This window comes from Podarcis erhardii (genome assembly GCF_964252035.2).
Source record: "Podarcis erhardii genome assembly, chromosome: 5".
NCBI classification, from domain to species: domain Eukaryota; kingdom Metazoa; phylum Chordata; class Lepidosauria; order Squamata; family Lacertidae; genus Podarcis; species Podarcis erhardii.
This window is the reverse complement of record NC_138509.1, coordinates 28,280,548-28,305,741: the sequence shown is the minus strand read 5'-3', so window position 1 is coordinate 28,305,741 and position 25,194 is coordinate 28,280,548. Positions and strand designations below refer to the sequence as shown.

Here is a 25,194-nt window from a genome sequence, read left to right as displayed (position 1 = left end):
GGACGACATTGCCAACTTTAGATTATGTAGACCCACTCTGCCATGATCCTTATCTCTGATACAGGAAGGTTTTTTTGAGGGGGAGGGAGATGTTTTTTGTTCAAAGATAGTTTAATGAAAATCCCAAAGCTTGAAATTGTGTTCAGTCATGGGGAGCAAAGTATATCTATCATCAGTGTCAGGTAATGGGATGCTGGATTTGACAGGCAGTGGGTCCCAAATTTCCTGTGACATAGTGCATAAATACAGGGCATGTTTTGTATGAGATCTAAAAGCAAATGCTTATTTCTAAAATGTGGGTTTGCTTGGGAATCTGACATTTCGTAGCTCTGTGTTAGAGATTTAGTCTCTTTTTTTGTATCATACACTTTTCCAGATTCAACACTTCCAAACTTCCCTGCAGATCTCCCACTTGGATTGCTCACAACTCCAGATTTTGCAGTGCATTTTCTATGGGCAAAATGTGCACACAGTACGTATTTCACACGATGCCAATGCTTTTTTTGACAGTATTTGCTGTTAACAGAGTAGCACCACCTCTCTTTTTTCTTTTTTCTTTCTGTCTATGACAGGCATTTTGTGCTGTTGCCCACAGCACTTTTACCCAGATGGGGGTGCCAGCGCTTTTTTCTTTTGTCCCCCCCCAAAAAAGCAGCACTGCATAAAAAAACACATACATGTAAAAGCTGTGTAATAAGTGCAGCGCAAATCAGAACAAAATGCACCCTTTGGAACGTAATTTCATGCCACAGGGCACATCTATAATCAAATGCTAGCAACATCCATAATGGGACAGAATTAGCTGCTGTGTCCATCTCTGCTCTGTATCTGTTTCATCAACATTATAAATTCCACACAAAAAATTTGCATTTGTGTGTGCGTGCATGCTAGCTTTTTATGGGCTACTTCAAGGCCACTGTTCTCCTTTCATGTGCTTCAGACCAAACTTGGAGCAGATAGCCATAGCACTCATGGACACCTTATTGAGTGCAGGGTGATCAGATTACGAGACATCAAGTCTCTGAAGCAGCTTCGCAAATCAGGTATTAAGTCATTAGTCCACTGACATTCTAGGGAGGAAAATGTTACCAAGGTCCATGTTCCTTTGAACCTTTTCAATCCTGACTGTGCCACTTGCTGAAGCCTCACCTGTACCTTCTTTTTACATTTTCATTCTCTCAGATGATCACAAGGGTAGTTTGGAGGTGTGATGCTGAGCACTGTTGGCTCTGAACCTTCATAATACATTGGGACACAGTCTTGGAAATCAAACCCATTTTTGACCCATGCTAAATTGACTTGTAATCAGAGGGAATGATGACTCTGCAGCAATCTTTTCCCACCAGCATTTAAAAGAATTTTTCTTCTTTAAAAAACCAGCAGAGAATTTGAACTTTTCTCTCAGTAGGTCAAGATATTAAAAACGTAAAGGATGGAAATAAAAGTCATGGAGGGTAAAGGTTACAGAGATTATAGAAAGGTAATTTGAGATTTTTAAAAAAATGCCTTATCTATAAAATACATTGTCACTTTTAATCTGACAAAACTCTGCCCTTTTCCCGATCCAGCAGTCTCTGGTTTCAAGACATAATGTGATGTTTAAAACTTTTTGTTGGCATCATTGTAAGGTTAAGCTTATACAGCATGCCACTTTCCTAAGGTTTATGTGACAACATAGGGTAATTAAAATAATGACTTTTTTGAGCAGGAACTCACTGGAACTCAGCTCTTGCAGCTCTCAGGTGGGTGCCATTGCCATTATAAGTGAACATGGGAGATGTTCATGGTGAGTTCTGGCACCTCTTTTTCTAGAAAAATAGCACTGATTAAAACTAAGCATTTTTTGGTATAGTGTATGACAGGGGTTGGCAAAGTTTTTGTGGCTTGGGCCAGTTCACAGTCCTGCAGACACCGCAGTGGGCCGGAGTGCGCATGCACGCACACATGCACAAACGCTATTTCCGGCTCTCCTTCCGGCGCGGAGGACACGTGTGTAGCTTCCCATTGGCTGCAGGAGCTTCCTGCAGCCAATGGGAAGCCGGCCAGCGTTGCGGAAGGCTGTCCCTGAGTGGGCAGCGGGGGTCCATGGGCCGGTTAAATGACCCCCATGGGCCGCTTGTGGCCCATGGGCTTTAGGTTGCCGACCCCTAGTGTATGATAATCCTACATCTTTCGGCAGAGATAGAGAACTTGTGGCTTTCCAAATATTGCTGGACACCTCCCATCATCCCTCTGAGAAGTTGGAAGCCAGGAAATTCCCTGGTTACTTCAAGTCAATATGTAAAATTCATCTCCCTGCTTGCTGCAGCTTTTGGCCCCTAGTGGTTATCATGTCACAATGCTTCAGTGACACAAGCCAAAATCAGCAACATTTTCTGTCTTAAACGAACAGCAACCCTGTCAAAGTCTAGACCAGGGAGTAGAAAACCTGAGACTCTAGGGAAGTTTTTAGCCTCTCCAGTTCTCATAAGCCCCAGCTAACATGACAGGATGATGGGTACTGTAGCTCAACAACATCTGGAATGTCGCAAGTTCCCCAGCCTTGAGTCTGACTAAGCATTTCTATGCATCCTTGTGTCCATCAACTAGCTTCTTCCAAGAGAGTGAAGTGAGGCATCCTCCATTAGCTCAGGTAAGGCCAACTGCTATTTTGCTCCTCCTCTCCCAAAACCACCTTCATCAGCTGCCATCATACCTGGATGAGGCAGATGGAGAAATGACACAGCAAGAAGCCCTCAGAGCAACTGCCATTTGTCTCCTCCCCCTCCCAGAACTGTCTCCCACAACAACCATTCCATTTGGCCGTTATGGGACTTCATGATGTGTAATCCTATGAAAGCACTGACACCTGCATAAGCTTAGTTTCCTTCTTCCTCTCATCAAATTCCCATTTGTATCCCGTCTTCCGAGATTGCAGGCCATTATTATAAAACATAAAACACCTTGAGTGCTTGGCAGAGTGGTGGCATATCAGTGTAGGAAATAAATACGCATATTTGGAATTAGCTGAAACGCTCACACCAGATGAGTCAAATCGGATGTTAGAGATTTCACCACAACGAGCACAATACAATATAGATATAATGCTGACTTTCCTCTACCTCCTATGTTAGTTTCTAAATCAGGAGCCTTTGAGCAGGCTGACAGTTAATAACAGCTTAGAGCCAATCCCTGGGCTGCTGACCTGCTTTGGTCTGTTCTGTTTCCTTGCCAGCAGCTTGAGCAAAGAGAGTAGTTCAGTTGTTGGGCCTGGAGCTGAGAGGATTCTCTGCTAATCCTTTCCAGCCTGGTGGGTTCACACCTCAGAATTATAGCAGCAATATGTCATCTCTCCATGTCAGTAGACATTCAGGTCTAAATAGACCCCCTTGGGCACTTGGCAAACTCGTCCCTTCCACAAAGGGCAAGGATTTGCAGAACTGGATGAGCTGGAAGGAAGCTGCAGCAGCGTTGGGTGATAATAGCGCAGACTAGGTAGATATAACCCATCGCCATTTGCATATTTTGTCAGTGAACTGAATATAACCATCTGTGAAAGAAGATGGCTTCCAACAGGTGAAATGAAACAACTGTCACGTTGTGGGAGGACTCAAGATAATGCCTTTGGAACACCAAGGCAACATGCTTGGACAGAACATCTGTGTCGAAGCATCTGGTACGGCTGGCTGTTTGCATTACAGGAGTTTTGTTTAAATATGAAAGTTAAGAGAGAGCAGGAGGGTGATTTGCAGTGCCGAGCACACAGATTGCTTGATGGATGGTGTGCAGAATATTTTCCTGACAGATCAACTAAGGAAAGTTATTCAGCTTAAATTATATTTTATCTTTGGTTTCATGCACAGTGATGGAGGAGAATCTCATTTGGTCTGCATTTTTAAGTGAACTGACCTAATTTGCAGCTCCTGGACTAATCCATGAATTGGTACTATCTCACTTTTCTGAATTTTGCCGTATAATTTTAAGCTAAAGGGGGGGGGAGATGTAGTACTGGTGAAATGAAATTTGGTACCAAATTTCATTAAGCATGCATGCTTTAGAATATAGTACATCTAGAAATGCTAACACTGCGATAAAATGTGTATTTAAATGTGTCAAAAACATATTTAAATATGAGTTTTTGTATTTTTATTTTTTTAAAAAAAAGTTCAAACATTAATGCACAAATGGAATGAAACAACCCAATGAACAACTACATCTGAAATTGACATGGTCTGAAAACAGACTGATCCATCCATTCCTAAACATAACTAGCAAGCAGTGATATTTGAAGAGAATTTGGCAGCTCATCTTTAGGTGAAACCTCTGAAGAATTTTTGATGAAAGCCAAATTTTCAGTTAGAACTCTCAATGGGGTTTCATGCATCCCTTCTTGGCACCAGAGGAAAATTCATAGCATGTAAAACCGCAGAGCAGGTAAAAGACAATAGGGCTTTCAATATGTTAGCAAAAATTTATCCAGAAGCTTTCACACATCCCTAGTTATAGGGATGGACTGAGGAAGTTTCTTGAAGTCACAGAACTATTATTGTTCACACATCTCTTCTACAACAGATTGAAAGGACAGAAATTCCAGTTGAAAAAACAAAACGAAAGGAAGGAAGGAAGGAAGGAAGGAAGGAAGGAAGGAAGGAAGGGAGATATTAACTTCATGTGCCCTTGTCACTTGTAGAGCCCTGTGTAAAATCCTGGAGAGCTGCTGCCAATCAATGTAGACAAGGCTGAGGTAAATAGATCAATGGTCTTACTCAGGATAAAACAGCTTCCTGTTTTTTTATGTTCTTTATGTTCCAACATGAAGCATTTTTAAGTGGTGGAAACAGATTGGGATAACATTAGAATCGTATTTATGTACCAGTGGGTACAAACATTCCAGAGATTGCTGGATTCCTGTCTTTAGGAACATACCCTCCTGCTGAATCAGATCAGGGATCAGGGATCCTTCCATATTTGTATTGTCTATACACGCAATCCCCGTTTTGCGTGGGGGTTATTGTCAGGGAACTGCCATCAACTCAGAGGCGAGAGATGTAAGGGCAGCTGTGTTATAGGAAGCCTCCGAAAATCTTGCTAAGCAGTTCCTCCTCCAGTGAGGAGGAAAGCCCCACCTCCAGTGGAGAAGAGGTCCAGGGACCAGGGAATGCTAGGGAGAGCCTCAACACCTAGCCTGAGCAAACCAGAGAGGCGGGAAGTATGCCCCTGCCAGCGCCCATTTTGCGCAGTAGGCTTCGGCGCAAGGTTGGGGGTGACGCGACTTTTATGCTGGGGGAGGTACAAAGACTGACCACTCCCAGATTCTGCTAGCGATTGAGCCAGACATGAACTTACGACGCTCTTCACTGTAAATAGTTTGCACCAAGAATAAAGCCTGGAAAAGACAGGTCGGAGTCTTGCCTGTTTACTCTCGAGCAACCACACCAGCACCTGACAGTAATGTTCTGGACCCCAATGTGCATCAGCGGAATGCACGTAAGCCCCCTCTGCCACACCTCCCCTTGCTGACCAAAAAAGATTCCATTGAGCACACGGATTGATAATATGGACAGATTAGCTACATACGAATGAATTGCATGTCGACGCAAAATAAGAATGGATAAATATGAAGAAATCTGGAACAAATATTTAAGCGATAAGGCAGATAGTGGTGGGAAGTAGGGGGAGGAGAGAGAGGTGGGAAAATATTGTTAAAAAGGTGTAGTCATAGGTATATCAGTGAATTCAAATTTGAATTGTCAAATTGTGTTATTATTGTTATTATTGTTTTTGTTGTACAGTGGTACCTCAGGTTACATACGCTTCAGGTTACATACGCTTCAGGTTACAGACTCCGCTAACCCAGAAATAGTACCTCGGGTTAAGAACTTTGCTTCAGGATGAGAACAGAAATCATGCTCCGGTGGTGCGGCAGCAGCAGGAGGTCCCATTAGCTAAAGTGGTGCTTCAGGTTAAGAACAGTTTCAGGTTAAGTACGGACCTCCGGAATGAATTAAGTATTTAACCTGAGGTACCACTGTATGTGTCTTTTGCGGTTGTTATTTGTATCAAAAAAATGATTGAATAATTTTTTTTTAAACCCTCCCCTTGCTGACCCCTAACACCCTTTTCCAAATCTTTTCATCACATCTTTACAATGTTTTGGGCTACTTCCAGGCTTGGTGCTGTGCATGCATGGCGATTGCGTGTCACTCAGATGCACCCCAATCAGTTGTTGCCTGTACTGACTGGTAGAAACTCTCCAGGGTTTTAGACAAGGGTCTTTTCTAGCTTTGCTTGGTGATGCCAGGGACTTAGCCTTGTTTTATACAAAGCCTGTGTTCTTCTACTGACCTACACCTCTTTCCCCTTTCAGAACATTTCCACAGAGCAATTCCATTCATAGGAAGAGCTACTGCACCTCTTTGTTTTCAATTAAAACTTGTTCTACTCTGCATAGCACTACAACAACTCCATGAGATACAAAAATTATTACTTTAAATTACATGTATTCAGAAGGTGTTTTTTAAAATCTTTATGTCATCTCTGCTTGGGGGAGTTTGGCCAGGGAGTTTTAGAGAGAACATGAGCTACTTACTCGGTGGAGCATGGAGTGCAAAAGACATGAATCCTTCTCTTCTTAATAGTACAACAGGAGTGGGCTATGAAGCACATTATTTACTTCAGTGGTCCCATTACTGTATGCCTCATTACATCTGAAGACTGAACTAGCATTTTGAATGTTCCGGCAACAGTGGGAACGCTCGCTTCCATGCCAGTGCATTATTGCCGGTCATCATAAATAACAACTTTCCCAATTTTCCAATATTGATTCATCCATCTGTGTATGAAAGGGAGAAAGGCAGCAAAAATAACACAAACAGCAAAGAGAGCATCTCCCCCTCATAGCACAGTTCTTTTAAGGGGCTGTCCTTGGGACCTGTTCTGCCAAAGGTTTTGGCTTCCAAAGGTTCTTTTGGATTCAGACAGCCATTGGGATAGCTCAGTCAGTTAGAGCATGGTGCTGATAATGCTAAGGTTGCATGTTTGATCCCCTTATGGGACAGCTGCATATTCCTGCAAGGCAGGGGTTGGACTAGATTGCCGCCGGGGTCCATTCCAACTCTGCAGTTCTATGATTCTACAACCAGAGTTGCTCTTTAACAGGTTTATTTAAAAGATTAGGAAAATAAAGAGCAAAGCAAGAAGCTCATATCATCTTATGGCCCTTTCTGCTGCTGGAGAATCCCCTCTCTTCCAAGGCAGACTACAGGTTCGAACTCCTCACAGGCAATGGGTGCAGTACCCGGTATCAACAGTGAGGTCTGCACTGAAATTCTCACTGGACGTAAGTGGACATGAGCCTTTTATACTATCTGGTAGTGCCGATGACCCTTGATCATCTGCGTTTGAGTCACATTCCCACGACCCTGTCAATGCTGATGTCCGGCAAGCTCCGAGGAACAGTCAAAACAAAATGCAGATTACAAAGAGAGAGATTGATGAGACGGTTGGAACATTCCCATGCTAGTCTACAGAGCACTTTAAGATCCAGGAGAGCCAGTGTGGTGTAGTGGTTAAGAGCGGTAGTCTCGTAATCTGGGGAACCGGGTTTGCGTCTCCGCTCCTCCACATGCAGCTGCTGGGTGACCTTGGGCCAGTCACACTTCTTTGAAGTCTCTCAGCCCCACTCACCTCACAGAGTGTTTGTTGTGGGGAGGAAGGGAAAGGAGATTGTGAGCCGCTTTGAGACTCCTGAAGCAGAGTGAAAGGCAGGATATCAAATCCAAACTCCTCTTCTTCTTCTTCCTTTAAACCTTTAAACAGCATGTGGCCCCACATCTCCTGTGGGGAGACCTTTCTATAATAATTGCTGATTCTAGCAAAATATGACCAACTCTTTCAGAACTCTAGTCTACAAATTGTAATATTATAACTATGAGCAAGTGCCAAGTCCGGGACTCTGCTTTTACGTACCTTTGGGGCATTAACTGGGAGATTGTGGCACATCATTCCCCCTCAAAATACAGTGGTAGTGGTCTTCCAAATATGCCCCATTACAAGGCCTTCTTGTATTGAATTGAAGCAATAATAATAATAATAATAATAATAATAATAATAATTTATTTATATCCCACCCATCTGGCTGGGTTTCCCCAACCACTCTGGGCTGCTCCCAACTGAATATTAAAAACACAATACAGCATTAAACATGAAAAACTGCCTTCAGATGTCCTTTAAAATAAGATAGTTGCTTATTGCCTTGACATCGGATGGGAAGGTGTTCCACAGGGTGGGCGCCACTACCGAGAAGGCCCTCTGCCTGGTTCCCTGTAACCTCACTTCTCGCAGTGAGGGAATTGCCAGAAGGTCCTCTGGAGTGGTGGAAAGGGATATCCAGGTTTGTGAACCATGTAAGAAGAAGAAATAAAGAAAAAAGCCTGTGTATCAGAGGTGGGATGATCACAGAAACCAATAAACCACTTAATCCTCTGGAAACCACAACAGCAGACATCTCCTTAAAATTTTGATGCAGGAATATAGTACTGCATGGAGCTTGTCTGTTTTATACATACTATACATATATGGGGGGGGGGTTGGCATATAGTCAGGCTTTAAAATCAAAACAGCAATAACACATAAGTGGCTTGGACATAAGGGGTGCTGAATACAAGAGGAGACAGAGCTTGAACAAGTTGGAAATGCCATACTCCATATAGAAATTAATTTATAATGGATTCCTGCCCCGTCCCATTTAGATAAACATTTGAGGAGATAGGGGAAACCCAAGCAATAGAACTACAGAGACAGTACCTTAAGTCCTAATTCATTTTATCCTGCTGTACTAAAAAATGTGATATGGTGAAACTATTGGGTTGTAGCTTTCCTCTCTCTGTGTTAAGTCAAATACACCATGAGAAGAAAGTGTTACAAGAGAACTGTCTGCAAAGTTATTTACTGATCCTTAGAGCCCCAAAGAAATTTCAAATGCATTCAAAATTCAGCAAAGTTTCAGAAATAATCTGACACACAGAATTGCAAACATTTTCACATTTTCACAGTTCCTTTTTGAAACTCAACGTCAAGAGTTATATGGTGTGATGGATCTACCAACTCTCCTTTAAAACATTCATTTCTAATAAAATACCTTTTAATTATATCAGCAATACATCACTGAGAATGTGTTGTGGGGAGCATGACAGAATTAAATTTCAGCAAGAAAACTCAGGCTAGGAGAATTTGATTGAGAATTTTTTGCCCCCCAAATTCTTTTTAGCTCTTGCACTGTTCTTGACTCAAGGCACAACAGACAATCAAAACTAGCTGTCCACATACAGAGATAACTCCATGCTCTTCCCTGATTTAATTTAATTCCCTGGTGTAATGTAATACAAAATACAGGTAACAGCAAAGCTCTGTTCTGTGTATTTATCTGGCACTAGACTGAAAATACTGGAAAAATAAGCCAACATTTATTAGGCTACACAACTGTATTTTGTACAGCTGTTCATATTGCTCATAATAAATTTGTCTTTTGACATCTGTTTCTTCTCCTATCCTTTCATGTAGCCATATGACAGTGCATAGGTTATGCTAGGGCAACTGGTCTGCTTCTAAAGATGTGCAGGCAGAGTTTGCTTTCTGTTAAACACCATTAGATGAACACTGTCACTTTCCTCCTGCCTTAAGAGCTGACACCAGTGTGTGACCTATTCCACAATGTTCAAGTTGTTTTTAGAGATTCATGCAGAAATTTCTGTGCCTCAGTGCTTATGTGACTTGCCCCAAACAAATGCATCAGAACAGCAACATGATTCTGACATGTCCATGTGCTGTCTGTATGGGGGAACCCATCTTCCAATCTTTTCTACACACCAGTGAAATTGCTGTGGGATAAGTATTGCCAGTTATTAAAACAATTGCAACAAAAAACATTGAAATGCAAATTCCCTCTGAGGAAGCGGAGCGCCTAGTATCAGCCAGTAAATAAACCACAATGACTTTCATTGTTATGCTAGCTTAGTGCTCTCTGTGGGAAAAGTAAAGTCCACTATAATTCAAGGAAATAGAGTATTAAAAATAACTATTTGTATAGAAAATGGATGCCCTGGGTGCACTTTCCCAATAACATATTGTGCAAAACTTGGATCCCGACAGATCCAGTTTTTCATCCCAAATTGCACTGCTGAAACATCCATGCATTTTGGCGTTCTTTGCAAATGTTTACAGAATCAATACACAACTAGATTATAATTTCTCTCCCTTCCTCCTTTTTTCCTGTATATCAGCATGTATCTTTAAAATTGTGCCTTGATAGTTATTGGTTTTAGGTTCTTTGTTTGTTTTTTCTTTGCACTGATAGAGAAAACACTGTAATAAACAGTAGGTGAAATGTGCATAAGGCTGAGAAAATAAACTTTAGTGTAAAAGTGTCAGTGTAAGAAACAGCCCATGATATTCTGTCAGAGATTTCAGAGTCATGGTTAAGTAGTGACTAGTGCCTGAAAGCAAACCAGCTGTTTGAAATGTAACGGTGTAATTCTGTACCGTGTACTCTTAAACAGACATGCATCACCCAAGTCTGCCCAGAAGGAAATGCCATCAAGTACAATGGGATTTACTCCCAGGAAAGTGTGTATAGGATTGCTGCCTTACTCTCAAGCAAGCCCAATTGAACCCAGTGGTAGTCACTTCCAAATTAAAAATAAATAAATCACCCAGTGGGTTAGGCTGCAAGGCCACAATTTTGCATTGCTATGATGTTGTTGCTACCAACCCCTTCACCCTGATGGGGCTCTAGGGAATAAAAGCAATGCTTGTAATCTGATAACTACAGTTCCAACAGTGTGGTCCAAAATAATGTGAAAATGAAGTCTCGGTCACATATTCAGAATGATTTTCAAAACAAACTGAAATGTGTAAAGCAATCCTATACACACTTTCCTGGGAGTAAATCCCATTGTACTTGATGGAATTTCCTTCTGGGCAGACTTGGGTGATGCATGTCACCCATGACACAATCATTTTTGTCATACCAACTTAAGAATACATTATTCCAGACGTTTTCAACCTTTTTGAGTCCACAGCTCCCTTGACCAGCTACATTCTTTCTGTGGCTCCCCTGTGGGGAAACGTACTCCAAACTTCTGAAGCCCAGTTATGTCACCCCTTGCCTGCAAAGCCGGCAGCCCCTCATCACTTTTCAAACATCCTCCCTTGTGGAGTGTTCACTCAGCCTCCTCTCCTCTTTCCACGGTCGCCTCAGCTCCTGGCAACCAGCACCCCCTGGCCAGCCCCAGAGGCACCATTCACCAGGGAAGCTTGTAGCCAGGATTGCTGCAACAAACAACCGTGCAAGCTTTTGAGAAGCAGAGGGGCAAGATGGTATCAGAGGAGGGAGGAAAGGAAAGTGGGACAGAGGCCAGTGTTGCCTGCAGTAACCCTGACCATCATTCAAAGCACCCCAGGGTGCCACGGTACACTGGTTGAAAACCACTACATTATTCAGTGAATGTCCTTGAAGTAAGAATTATGGACAAGCACTTCCTCCATGCCTGTTATGAATGGGAAAGGAAGGTCACTGTGTGGCCCAAGGAACCTTTATGAAGCCAAGAACAGAGTCTTTGTCAGATCTTTCTAACATGCTATTGCAGAGTTGTTCCAGTGTATAAGTTTCCAAGACCTTTACCCTCCGTGTCCCTTGCTTCAGAGATTGGGCCATTAGTAAAGTCTTCAGCTGAAGAGATTTTCCTCTTTGCTGATGACCTGCTTTGCTGTGAGGTTTTGTGGAGGTACAGATGTTCGTTCTCAAAAAGAGGGGAAGTCCATTTTTGACTTCTTTAAAAACCATAGTCTATTGATATCTTAATTGTTTGGGTTACTTGGGAGACGGTGGTGCCAATAGTCTACAGAATTTCTGAGAGATTTGAACCAGTGGGAGTACCAGGTTTTCTGCAGACCTTTTCCCCATTGTTCATTGCCACTGACCTTTGCCCTGTGAGAGACACTTGGAAAAGAAGAGTAAAAATCCATAGTATCTATGTTAATTTTGATCAGTAGGTTGGACAGTTGTAACTTTAGCTCACCCTTCTGAAGTAAGTCAGATATTCAACTACTGTGAATGACAGGATTTGTTCTACGAAATCCACAATTAGGTGCCATACAGTGTGAATTAGTGCTGTGCCTATCCTCCAGTTTCTTGAAAGTTTTCTTCCTCTGTAAAATGCCTTCCTCTTTTTTTGTCTCATTCTCATAGCACTTGAGAATTTATTTAGAATTTCAGTCAGTTTGCGGTTTTGAGCATAACTTATTATTGTGAAAACAAAATAAAAAAATTCCTTCCAGTAGCACCTTAAAGACCAACTAAGTTAGTTCTTGATGGACTTCCATTTCATGCGGCTCAATGTGGTGCCTTCCATAGTTCCAGTTACAGATAGGTAGCCGTGTTGGTCTGCCATACTATGGCAGACCAACATGGCTACCTATCTGTAACTTATTATTGTGAGGTGACCAAGGGTGGTGTGTGTTTTTTCTTCTGGTAAACTTTTCTCTAGCGTTCTGCAGCCTTCCCAGCTGCTCATGCTCCTGATCTGAAAAAGCCCTATGGGAGGAATTAAACTATGATATCCTCCCCTGGGCTTTGATTGCATGAGCAACTGGGAGGGCTACAAGAGTGATGATTTGTAGAATGAATGAAAGAACATCCACAAACACTTGTTGGCCACCTCAAAAGTCAAGTAAAAGTGCACCAAAAACAATGTACAGTGGTACCTCAGGTTAAGAACTTAATTTGTTCCGGAGGTCTGTTCTTAACCTGAAACTGTTATTAACCTGAGATATCACTTTAACTACTGTGGCCTCCCGCTGCACCACTGCTGCATGATTTCTGTTCTCATCCTGAATCAAAGTTCTTAACCCAAGGTACTATTTCTGGGTTAGTGGAGTCTGTAACTTGAAGCGTCTGAAACCTGAAGCGTCTGTAACCCAAGGTACCACTGTACCCCAACCATGAAATTCTCAATGAATTTCTCTCTTGTCTTTAATAATTTTCACTGGAGAATGGTAAAAAAAATGCAGAAATTTTCAGAACAGCACTAGGCTGAATGTTCTTTCTCTGATGTAAAATTGGACTACTTATGAACAACTAATATGATACATAGTTGGCAAATGTTACATATTTTAATGTTAGATGTGTTTCATTTTTCTAAGAAAATACTTAATTGCAATTAATGTAAAACCATTAAGTACAATAAAAACAATCCAAGTTGCAAAACAGATGTTTTATGAGGTATGTACTCAGGTATGTTCTTTCTATTTCAAGTGCTCATGTATGTTCTTTCTCTGAAAACATGGCAAGCCTCTTATAATCAAACATCCACCTGATACCACAGCCACACTCCTACTTTTTGCCTTCTCTTTGTCACTCTAAGCTCCTAGCCATTTCCTAGTCAGAGCACCTGTCCCTTGCAACAATACCCCTGTAGCCAATGCTGTTCATGTATGAGTTTGTTTATGTTGGTTCAAGGAAAAATATAGATATAAAAGGAGAATTCCTAGATGCAAAGATCCAAGTTTGGGGCAAGTACTCTTTGGTGAGAGAACCCCAGCAGAGATTTAAAATAACCAAATATGCAGCAAGTAAAGCATTAAAATATAGGCTGTTAGACCCTTAAAATATGGCCCTATTAGTTTCTTCCAAAGTTCTCCTCTTCCCCCAGCATAGAAAAAAACACACAGTTTGGCACGCAAAAAAAGGTTTACTTACAAGCTATCCAAAGGTTGAATTCAAGTGATTTTCCATACAGCATTCAGAAAAAGTTGCACAGGCAGTAAACTAAGTTTAGTTCCAAAGAGCTGAAAGTTCCTAAATTAGGAAATCAAGAGTGGCTTGTAAGAGCCATGTATTCTGAACTGCAGCAATCAGCTCAGAGCTCCTCAAATGCTGAGCTTCTCTGGTAGACTGGGGGTTGAACAATAAGGCTTGATTAACCATTTCCTCCCATGGTAAGGGGAAGTGACCTCACTAAGCCTGGCAGGACTGCTTATTCTATGGTATTAACCCCTTCATGCATCAATTAGACTTAAGCATGTTGGTTATATGAAGTTAGTTATCCCACAGTTAATGTGTATGCTTGTGTGCTAAGGTTGTGTGTGTGTGTGTGTGTGTGAGAGAGAGAGAGAGAGAGAGAGAGAGAGAGCGCACTCATTGAGTTTAAGAACTGTATTCAATAAACAAGATATTCTTATCTTCTCTCCAATATAAGAATCCTGTTAAGTTTCGGTTGTACGTCCAACACAAACCACCAACTAAAAGGGAATTAATACTGTAGGACTGGAATAGCATTAAAGCAAAACAGATGAATAATTTCATATGCAATTAGTAGGGGCTCATTTTTTATGTTTTCACTGGAGAGGGACATCAATAAAAATTCAAAGAGACTTGGATCACAGTTGCTTGGTCATCTGGAGAGAATAGTCATTAAGTGGCTTGCTTGACAGGCAGCACTGGTTTCGGTAATCTCTTTGATACCATTGTTAAAAAAAAAAAAAATAGAGAGCAGGCCCTGGTTTTTTGTAAGGTTGTCCTCTAGCCAGAGGCAGTCATTTAGATGTTTATCCCCAGCTTCATAAAAGTCAGGGACAAACATTCTGACTGCGTGCTCTGCCTTCACCCAGAGATGCTTTCTTGCATTGAACCAGAACTGCCCATTATGCCTAAACCAGAAACTCTGGTTTAAAGTCAGTTAACAAACTAAGATAAAACAGCTGGATCTGATATATGAAAGAACCTTCAAATTATTCCAACTTTATGCCTGTTATTTCAACTGGTTTGTGGACCTACCTCTATCATGAAGAGAAAGCAGCTCTTCAAAGGTTTTACTTTCTTGCTGAATACAGGTTTGGGTATACCATTAGAGTCTCCCACCATAAGGTTTGAGATTATTGTTAATATTGTTGTTGTTGACAGTGTATGACAGCCCTGGACCTGTACTCTTATTATGCATCTCCTGAGCAGTATATAAGTATTGTTAATAAATAATATAATAAATATTTAATTTTTACTTAAAATATGTTATTTTTACTTAAAATATGTTACTCTTCAGCACAGCCTTAATACCATAGCAGAATTAATGTGTTCTCTGTGTGTGTGTGTGTGTGCACACGCACGCACGCACGCAAAATGTCACTATTGATCATTATCATCATTAATTGCTATCTTTCCCAACAGGCTCAATGGGCCTGCTGAGTATTTAGGGTTGTCAGAAAAACAAGGAGCTGAAGCACATTTTTAAAAGTTATAGATAGTTTAGGGCAGGGATCAGGTCAGCAAACCTTTTCATCAGGGGGCTGATGAATACCCTGCAAGCCGGTCCCGCAGCTGCCTCCAGACCTGGAGAAGGAACACACTCTGCACGCGCTCAGGAGCGCGTCTTGGCGCCACCCGTTCACCGGCATTGTTGATGAGCAGCAGCCGCTCCATGGGCCCGTCCCCGCAGAGCTCCCAGGTGGCGTGCATCATGTGCTGCGGCCTGTCGGCTGAGGCCAGGTCAGCGGGCAGAACATGCACATGGAGGACCAGGCAGGCAGCACGCAGGAGCTTCCTGCAGCCAATCTGAAGCCACGCCAACTTTGCCACCCGCCCAGAAGCTGTGCCAGCATCGTGGAAGTCAGTCCCCACACAGCAAGGCATCCGCAGCACGCAGGGACTGACCGAGTGGGCGGCACGGTCCGCTTTTACGAGCATGGGGGCCACATCCAGCCCCCGGGCCTTAGTTCGCTGACCCCTGGTATAGGGTAAATAGGTATTGTTTTCCCCTGAGCTCTCCCTCCAAAAACAGCTAGTGTCCATACTCACTCTCTGGGCTCTGCTACCCCACCCAAATCCAATATTTCAAAAGCTGGCTATTCTAACAGTTTGGGAGATACCAAATTGAGCACAGTACATCAGTAAGGTAGGGCAAGGTTGATAAATCTTCCCCCCTCCACTGCTGCTTTCCTCACTTTTGTTATTTGCCTGAGATTATGAACACAGGGAATACCTTATATCAAATCATTAGTCCATCTGATCCAGTGCTGTCTACACTGTGGCCCTCTCAGATGTTGCCAAACTACAACTTCCATTGTTCCCTGACTAATGGCCAGGCAGGCTGGGGAAGATGGGACTTGTAGTTTAGCAAAATCTGGGAGGGCTACAGGTTAGGTACAACTGGTCTACAGAAACTGGAAGTAGCTCCTGGGTTTCAGACAGAATCCATTTTCAGTCCTACCCATAAGGTGCCAAACATTGAACCAGAAATATTTGCATACAAAGTACAGTGGTACCTCGGGTTACATACGCTTCAGGTTACATACACTTCAGGTTACATACGCTTCAGGTTACAGACTCCACTAATCCAGAAATAGTACCTTGGGTTAAGAACTTTGCTTCATGATGAGAACAGAAATTATGCAGCACTTGACCTTATTTAGTTAAAGTGGTACCTCAGGTTAAGAACAGTTTCAGGTTAAGAACAGACCTCCAGAACAAATTAAGTACTTAACCTGAGGTATCACTGTATATGCTCTTCTACTGAACTGTGGCCCTTTGAGCTAAAACCAGAGGAGTACAGACAAACACCCAGAAGGTTTAGTAGTAGCCATATGCACGTGCAAGCCTAATGCGCTTGCAGCACAAGCCTGATAGCATGGTCTGGTTTAACAGCAACAGCAACAACAATTTTATTATTTGCACTCCACCCATCTGACTGGGTTGCCCCTGCCATTAGACAGCCCTAATCCTATTTAAGCACATATTCATTGGTATAACAAGCTGTAAGGCTGGGGAATATAGCAATATTTCAATGTCATTGACAAAAAGCCTTCTGCTTTCCCACATATCCTGCTAAATGTATGCACGTAAAGTACTGTATGTCTTGTAAAAATGCTCCGTGTTGGAATTGTAAAAGTAGGTAATTGCTTCTCTTTTGTCTCCAATGGCAGCAATTTTATACTGGGTCAAGAGACTTAGAAATCCTATCAGTTCCCAACAAAGCATCATTCACCTAAGGGGTTTCTTTCCATCTGTAAAATCCTAAGGGAATTCAAGAAGAGGTGGTGCTTCTCCAGAAAGATTTTAACTAGCTAAAAACAAATTAAGATAAATTCAGCAATGACTGGCATCTTGGTACTCAAATGATTATGCAACAACTTTCACATGCAAATATACATAATTTAAAATATTTAGAGAGGATTATAATAAGCAGCTTGATAACTGTCTATGCCTAAGCCGGACCTTTTCATTCATTCCAGAATCTTATCACAAATGACTCTGGAAAGAATTCTTTAGGAATTTGTGAGCAAATGCCAGTAATTCTTTCTTAAACTCTCCCCAAATCACTGGCAAAGCAGTGCTTTATATTTATCAATAGGATGCTAAAACATTTTACAATAACATTTCTAAAGCATTTAAGAGAACAAAATTATTTCCAGTTATCACTGAACTAACCCTGGGGTGCCCAATGTGGCACTCCCGGGCACCACAGCAGCTTCCGACCCCATTTGGGGCACACTAAAGGCCTGCTACCCCTCCCAATTTGCGTTTTTGAGGGAGTGCTGCCTGCTTTATTGTCTGTCTTTTACTGGTGAGTGGGTGTGTATGTATCTAGGTGTTTTGCCTGTTTTAGGGGAGGTGTGTAGGGGCTGCCGGCTTTGGTGATGAGGTGATGAGGGGCTGCCGGCTTTGCAGGTGTGTAGCATATGTAGGTGCTTTTGCTGTTTTTGGGGAGGGGGAGGGGAGCTTCACCCATTTGTCTTGTGTGAAATTGCTATTTTGTGATTCCCACGACAGTTTCTTCCACTTCCAAATGCACCTCTTGTCCCCAAAGGGCTTGGGACCATTGATCTAACCCATGGTTTGGGTGGGTGGGAACAAGCTGCAGCAAGCTTGGGTGAGTACATCCCCCGATCCTCTTCTCCATCTGCATGCATGAGAGGAGAAGACCGAAAGTTTTCCCTGTTGAATAAACCATAGTTTCCCATTTTCTACTGCAGGAATGGGGAGCCTGTGGCTGTCCAGATATTGTTGGACTCCAACTCCCATAAGCCCCTGTCAATACGGCCAATGGTCAGGGATGACTCCAACTCCATGGGTCTTCTGCTGTCTTTATAATTTATGGCCTGATCCCATGAAAAAGGCACCAGGAAACAGAGGTCCAGGGTGAAGATCAGACTTGGATGTAGGACTCTCAGTGTAGATCTGGAAAATGTTGGGCTTCTCCATAGGTTGCTCTCACCCCAGCTCTACCCCAAAGTGATACATAATTTGACTCTGCAGCTGCAATAAGATTACATAAATACCTAATAATCTCTCAGATCACTCGCACACCAACAAAAACTTTAATGTGGTTTTGGGTTCCTGCAGTGAATATTTGCAAGCAGCAAGACTGTTTAATAAGATGTTGAGCTGAAGCACAGATCTCTGATGTTTATCTACCCTCAAGACAGATTAGGGTTTAAATCAAGAGGAAAATAAACTAACATCACAGCATCATTGGTACTTAGGTTTGTTTTTGCAGCCCCTGCCATATTTGCTCCTCTGATACCAATGCTCATGAGGTAGGAGCTTAGTTGCCAATGAGATCGAGAAATGCTCTGAATAGTCAGAGGTTGTAATACGTTTAATGTGCAGTGAATTGGTGGGTTTTATGCATGTTTAATGATATTTGAAAAACATCCCTGTAGGACAAGAAGAATACCACATCACTGTCTCAATACCATAGTACTCAAGCTAATTTTCTGAGCAATAAATATTGTGATACCAAGATGTTAATATTACCATGATGTGTTCTACAAGGCTTTATGGTCACCAGCAAAGTGTTGGAAAGCTTCCTTTGAGCCCCCCCCCCCATTCCATTCCATTCATGGATGGATGGATGGATGTATTAAATTCCTATACTCCCTTCATCCAAGAATCACACAGCAGTTTACGAAAACACAAAAATACGTACTACAGTAATGCCGAGTCCTATTGAAAGACATTGAAATAAAGTTAGTTGCAACTAACTTCGCGCACTGATTTCAGTGTGTATCTGCCTCTGGGTTAGGGCCACAGTTCTCACAGATTCTCCTTGAGAAGTGTTCAGTAATTTGGAATCCAACATTTCCCTACAAGTTATTAAAATATTGCCGAAGGGATTAACATTCACATTTAGCATAATAGGGAACAATTATTATTATTATTATTCTAACACACCACCATACTATACTATACTATACTATACTATACTATACTATACTATACTATACTATACCCTCCGGCCCTGGGTCTCCTCATAAGGAAGCTGTGCCTGGAGGAAGAACTGCGAGGGGAGAGACTCCATCAGGCAAGGCCTCCTTCCACCTGCCTTGCCCCACCCTCCAGTCTCTGCTTCTTATTTTGTATTGTATTATAGATAGTTTAGGGCACTGTGGTTGCTGTTGTTTTATTGATTGGAGTTTAGAAATTACTTATTGTAATTGTTGAGTGGATTTCTGTTTAATTTTGAAAATGCTGATATTTAATATTATTTTATATTATTTTACTGAATGTTGAATGTTATTTTATTTGCATATTGTATATTGTATTATGCATATTGTCTTATTTATATGATGTTAGCCACTCTGAGCCTGGCTTTGGCTGGGGAGAGCGGGATACAAATAAAATTTATTATTATTATTATTATTATTATTATTATTATTATTATTATTAAAATGACCTTATTTTGTCAGTGCAAAAAAGGGAAGAAAAGCTCATCCTTTGATTTAAGAAAGCAATTTAACAAAAATGCAGGCTATTTTCTTTTCCAGGTTTCTGAGCAGCTGACAGTGGAGTAATACAGTTTATGTTTTAAAGTCCAATGGTAATTGAAAACGACCGCTTTGTTGCTCTTGTCACTGGAGCAAGCAGCATGGGAAGTCAGAGACCATTTGGAGCTTCACTTCAATGCTCTTGATAACAAATTGTTAGAGACTCCCAATAGTCTCCTTGCTGAACTTTCCTCCAAGTCCCTCTAGGCAGAGAGTGAGTATCTCAGCTTTTGGCAGGTCCAAGCTATACTATATTGACATTTGAGAATGATGGTATCAGTTACGCTCATGGAATGAGAACAAAATGCTCTTCTGGGATTGTCTATGTGACTCTGATTATCTGGCAAATACTTAGTTTAGTTCCAATAGAAAGACCATGGAGCAGAGGCCTGATATTACTTTCCATTCAAAGTAGCAGTGTTTGGGTTCCCCATCCCACCCACAATAACGACAAGCGCATAGAAGCTTTGATTTGAGAAGCACTGCAACATTTTATGTTATTTATTTATACTTAAATTTCTTATACTACTAAATCGAGAAAGAGAAAAATCTCCTCCCCCTCACCCCCGATTAGGGTTTGAAATCATGCACTGATTGGTTAGTTATTATTGTTATGGTTCCTAATTCCACATACTCACTTCTGAGTGCTCTGCATTGCCATGGACTGAATACTTTGGCCTAGATTTTTCCAGCAATTTCAGGAGGTGAGGACAAAAAGCACCCCCAAAATTTGGATTAATCTTCTGGGGTGGATGAAGCTGAAAAATACTGGTCTCTCTCTCTCTCTCTCTCTCTCTCTCTCTCTCTCTCTCTCTCTCTCTGTGTGTGTGTGTGTGTGTGTGTGTGTGTAAACTTTGCCACCACTTCAATGCTGGCAAGCCCCTGAAGATCATTCCAATCTTCAGGGACTGTTTTTCACCCACCCCCTTAAAACTAACGAAAAAGCCTAGCCCAAAGGGTTCACACGCCAGAAGCTGCTGGGTGGGGATCAGGTAATTTAATATACACATGGATTTCTGATGCATTGAATTTTCTTATAGCTAAAACTTCCCTTTAGAATGGCATGCTAATGAAAACCCTGCTGAAAGGCAGGCTGCCCTTTATCTGGGGAGTTGTAAGCCTAGTTGATTGCATGCCGTGTGACTTGGGTAATAAAATCTGTCCTGCTTGATATAAGAAGACAAATATCCTTGTCATCCGTCAACAATATTCATCTGCAGCTGCCATCTGATGGCTAATAATTAGAGCTATTAATTGTCTGGAAATATAGGAAGAGCACCAAGTACTCAGCAATTTCAGACATGGTATTAACACATGATTTAAAAAGGGGGTGGGAAGGACACAGGGCAAAATGGCCTCAAGATGCCATTAATGAGCTCAGAGACCTCAAACGCATTTAGGTTACCAGTTTAAACACACCCTCGCTGATTGCTGAACTGCCTGATGCATGCAAGTCTTTTTAAAACTAAAGGACTGAACAAGGCTCTCAATTTCTTACTTAGGCATATCATGGCATGGTGGTGATTAAACTACAAGAGAAAAGCAACAGTACTTACACATAGATGCTTTCCTCAAAAATAGGGTAAATAGTTTCTATTCAGTCTCTGTCCAGGAGGGGCTGTTACTGGTACACCAGCTTCACGTGGAGAAGGATGTTTTGTTCCACCAGGGTGACTTAAGTCTCCAGTAACCAGTTTCATATCAAAGTCCCATACCACCCACAACTATTAACCTGAACCTTCAGAGTGATTGTGGCCACACTGGAGAAAGGCTGAACACTATCTCCCATGGCTTGATGAACCATGCAGCAATAGAACCTCTGGCTTGTCTAGATAGAGTCTTCACCCAAACTATTACACAGCTTAGGTCCAAACTATTTGAAAGACTGCATTCCCTCATACAAACCTGTCCAGCTTTTGAGAACTTTGGAGGAGGCCCTTCTCTTGGTCCCAGTGAGAAAGCCAGTGCAGTTGGGCCAGGATCAGTGTAACATGCTCAAACTGTCTTGACCTAGTGAGCAACCTGGCTGCTGAATTCTGCACTAGCAGAAGTTTCTGAACTATCTTCAGAGGTGGCCCCACATATAACATGCTGCTCTATTGCTTCTAGCATAAAAAATTGTGTGTAAACATTTGGTAAATGACAAGCTGTATCATATAGTTCTATGCTCTTTGCTGAACTCCGGAACTGTGTTATTGAAGAATGATTGTAACAATGCTCAGGTCTTGGAATTCAGAATAGCTGGATATATTGTACAGACGTCTTTTACACACACATGACTGTCAGATGCAAAGTTATTTTTACCACTCTCCCTCTCTCCCATTCAGCATGCCTAGCCATGCCAAGATGATGGAAATGTTTGCTTCTGTCTACCTCTAACGCTACCATTCTGTTTAACCCTGCATTTGAACTCTGAAAGCCTGCCAGATCACAGTCACATTTGATGAATAATGAAATAAAGAGAGATAAGCGCTGGCTGACGTTGAGTGATGTTGCAGTTCAGCACTGGAGTATCCTTAAGGAATTATACATTTGAAACTCAGGTGGGGCAGTTTCCCCAAGATAAATAGAGCCTGGTCTCAACTTGTTTTCCCTCCCCATTAAAGGCACTAGTGTTTGTGAGCAAAAGGGCAGCAAAGTCTGTGGAAGTTCAATTTTTCTCTCTACCAAAGCTTGAGTGTTATACAGCTGCTCGGACGTAAATCCTCATTTGTATTCTTAACACTTTTGTAGTCACAGCATTTTCTCTGAAGTAAAGAGGGGGGAAATTCTGATAAAAATCTGGAAACACCCTAAGTTTAGCCCTTCCTTTTTCTAAATAACTCAGAAATTCAAATGCACCCACCACAAGCCCGCCCACCCGCAACAAACTGTCTGAAATATATCAAGGTCTTAATTCTTATAATTTTCTTATAAGAAAAGATTAAATCATCAAACTAATATGTATATAAACACTCAGCTGTTAAGTATTAAATTATATGGATTAATATTGTGCACAGGTATGTTTTTATTAAAAACCATTTATATTCGTATATTAGGGTACTGTGTTAGGAAATCCAAATCTGAGTATTTGATTAAAACATAATTATGCCCAAGAAACCCTTTGAAATATGTATTTTGTGCATTAACGAAGTACAGGCAACTCCCCAATTGTGCAGGGGTTATGTTCCAAGGCACCACACGTTTAGGTGAATTCATGTATATTGGGACCATCATTGAAAAAGACTGCAGATGCCCTCTAAACCTCTGCAAACCCTTGAAAAACCATTAAAAAAACCCCAAATCCACCAAACTCCACCACAATCGCTTCCTCCAAATCTCCTTCTCAAAGCTCCAACTCTCCATAGGTCTCAGAGGTCAGTGCAAAGGCTCATGAGATTGCTAGACACAACTTTCATGCCATTTTTGCCATCTTTGTGCTCTTTTAGGGCCCTTTTCGTGCCACTTCTGGGTTCATGACAATGTGCTCGTGCACCTGTGCCTTGAATGTGTGTAAAGGGGGAGTTGCCTGTAGTCTATACAGTGCCAAAACGCTGATGAATTTTCATGAGGACTTGACTTTTTTCTGAAACTGAAAACCCATTTTGGAATACAGAAAACTTAATTTAAGATTGGAAAAATGAGGGGAGGAACAGACAACTTGCCCATCCCTAGTGTTTTGAAATCAACAGTTAAACCATAGTAATTTGGTTGAAAACCTTAGCATTATCTGATCTGAATGGGGCTTACTTTCCACTAATAAAGTTCAGACGTAGGTGTTATTTTCACTGGAAGGAAATTTTATTGGCTAATTGAAATTGAAAAAGTGGTGGTTAGAAAGATCAAGCCCAATATCTAGAAAAGTTGAGCACGTGTCATATGCATGGCATACAGCTGCTTCTGTTTAGTTTCCCACCCACATACAAACCCTTCTTCCGCCTGACAACCAGATCAAAAATCAATTCGTGAGATTTTGCAGGTCAAGCTAAGCAGAAAAGAACTCTTGCCAAAATCTAGATTTCCCTTGTGCTGGCATCAACAATAGGACAAATGCGATCCAATTTTCTCAAAATTATCTATCATTCATAACTTGACCTCATCATGCACACCAAAAATATGGAGTTGTCCATCTACCTTGACATATTCATTTCACAGTGTTAAAAATGCATTCATCATATTTTTCATTTTATTCACATTGTTCTTGATAGATGATAGCAAAATTGTGCTAGCCTTAGATATATTTTTTTAAAAAATGCCTGAATATAAGAAATGGCATTCTTTGCCAGGAGTCCCCCAAAAATGCAAAAGCAGTATCTTTTTCTTTTTTAAAAAAACTGCTCTCTACTTGTCATTTTCTTAAATGTTCTTCCTGTTATATTCATGTTAGCAAAAAGCCCATTTGTGCCACAAGTTGTGAGGATCATCAAACCTCCCTTCTACTGCCTTGGCTGCCATTGGTTCATTTGTCTTGACATCACAGGTCCTATTCATGCATTCAAAAGGCCAACCCAATGTTCCCCGCTTGAGCAGGAATATCTGAAGGGGCTTATAAGAACATTTGACTGAGCACTTATGAGCCTCTTTGCAATCAGGAATCCTGCCTATTAGGAGCTTTAAAGTCCCAAATTGCCATGTCTTCTTTCCAAAGTGAATCTGATGTGATAGGAATCCTCCATTATTGCTTTTTTTATTATTTCTGATTTTTTGTACAGACCGCTGTGCTTTGGCAGTTCATAGTAGCTTTCCATTTATTTGCATTCTCTCCCCACCCCCATGCTTCCCCCACATATGTTTGTACTGCACTGACCTTGCCAATGTCCTGCCCCACCAACTGCTACTGTGAATCAGTCTTTATAGGAGATGCTGCAGTCCCATGCCCCCAAACAAATTTGAAATCAGATAAGGGAATCTAAGCTGGGGTTTAAATACAGAATTGTTCACTACATGTGCATACTACATTTCATTATGATATCTGACTATTCAGCTGTGTTGAACTAAAAGCAATGCTTTGCTCACTGAACTGCAGAAATGAATGGATTCCATATAGTAGCTAAATGACACTCCATGACTGATATGTCCAGAAACCATCCTAGTAAATGGTCAGAAATCATCCTAATAAAAGGCATTTACCCTGCCACCATGAAAAGCATTAAACCTTTTCTTTATATTATTTTTGGCCAGTTGTGCACAGAAATATGACATGAACAGAACAATATTCAGAAGCTTAAAGCTTTAGCTGGCTTAACACTAAAGCTCTTCTTTGTAAGCTACTAATTATGCTCTGAATAGTCTGCTGTTAGTTTGCAGTTCACATATACTCCTTTTAAAAATGAAAATTTGGCACTGTTTTTTTTTTTAATGTATTTCAATTCACCACCTTCATTATTGTGAAGGCCTAAATAAAGCTATTGAAGACATATT

The 25,194-nt window shown here is 41.4% G+C and overlaps 2 long non-coding RNA genes across 3 annotated transcripts in view; one reads left to right on the top strand and one right to left on the bottom strand.

Annotated features, from left to right (window-relative positions):
* LOC309342496 overlaps positions 1 to 25,194 on the bottom strand; it is a 578,273-nt gene that overhangs the window by 343,777 nt on the left and 209,302 nt on the right. The window lies entirely within an intron of this gene.
* LOC309342501 lies at positions 1,409 to 6,475 on the top strand. 2 transcript variants are annotated; one of them, XR_014156862.1, is made up of 4 exons: positions 1,409 to 2,632; positions 3,512 to 3,655; positions 4,552 to 4,723; positions 6,347 to 6,475. It is a non-coding gene; the product is annotated as an uncharacterized lncRNA (long non-coding RNA). The 2 variants fall into 2 exon arrangements; XR_014156861.1 differs by lacking the exon at positions 3,512 to 3,655.